Source organism: Penaeus monodon, chromosome 29, assembly GCF_015228065.2.
Source record: "Penaeus monodon isolate SGIC_2016 chromosome 29, NSTDA_Pmon_1, whole genome shotgun sequence".
Taxonomy (NCBI): domain Eukaryota; kingdom Metazoa; phylum Arthropoda; class Malacostraca; order Decapoda; family Penaeidae; genus Penaeus; species Penaeus monodon.
In genome coordinates, this window is record NC_051414.1 from 21,126,492 (window position 1) to 21,127,587 (window position 1,096).

Below are 1,096 nucleotides of genomic sequence, written 5' to 3' on the forward strand. Positions count from 1 at the left end.
CCAGCCACTCATTCATTTTCTCCATCTCCGTTAGCAATCGAAGAATATGAGACCCATTTGCTAGTGTCCGCAAACGATGTCGTGATCAGATATTTTTTAAGGAATTAACCATTCCCTCCCCACTTATCATTATTACAATTTATTGATTAGATAGTCAGACCAAAAATAACTGATTGGTAGCTGCGTGGCTTTTAACGATAAGTGTTATCAGTTTCGCAACTCCAGTGCAAAAATGACGTACACATGTACCGTCATATTACGTTACCGAGGCCAGCTGATTTCCGCTCCCTGGGATGCTTTGACCTTCTCTTGTCCTTCTAACCCTCCCTGGTGTCTGCCTCTCTTAATTTACGCTTTATTCATATACTCTGAACTGGGTGTGATATGAAAGTATTTTACGTGCTGATTTATGTGCAGAGCAAACGGAATCAAGTGATATATCTCGGTTTTCAACAAATCTGTTTCGATACAGATGGTGATATATTTTTAATAATACTTAATTTCCTTTTTTAATTAGTTATTTTGAATAACTAGAAAGATGTATAGAAAAGCGGTTACGGTTACAGTCTACCAATGATTACAAAACCTAAAATTAACCGAGAAAAATAATATTTGTAACGTATAATTACTTATTAGCTGCAGGACTGTTTATCACTAATCTGAAAAGGTTGGAGAGATAAACGACTCTTTGGCCAATGACGGCAGCTGACCTTTACAGAGTTTATTATTGAACCTGATGCGAATGTACACACATTCCAAGATTGCAGCCATCTTATGCATTACGCAAAGTTCTCCTTTTTCTCCTGTGGAATTCATCTTTTAGAAAATCAATTTGATCAACCGACGAGGCCACGAGTGTTCGCCGCATCCGCTTTACAACACCGAGGCATGCCGCTCTACCTGCCTTCATAAGCATGTTGTTCACCGTCACGGCTGCAAGTACGCCTTCGTGGTTTCTTCGTGGGTATATTGAATGCGATAAAAAACAACAACGTAATGAAATATGCTATATTAATTAATTCAACGGAAAAAAATCTAAATAAGAATTAAGAGTTTGCTAAAAGAATAACTTGACTTTTCACGCATTTACGAAGAC

The 1,096-nt window shown here is 37.8% G+C and overlaps 1 protein-coding gene across 1 annotated transcript in view; it reads left to right on the top strand.

The window, feature by feature from the left end:
* Positions 1-343: 343 nt before the first annotated feature.
* LOC119592011 (acid-sensing ion channel 2-like) overlaps positions 344-1,096 on the top strand; it is a 3,663-nt gene continuing 2,910 nt past the window's right edge. The window contains exon 1 of the mRNA XM_037940793.1: positions 344-939. The gene's annotated coding sequence lies outside the window, so the exon portion shown is untranslated. The remainder of the gene's footprint in view (positions 940-1,096) is intronic.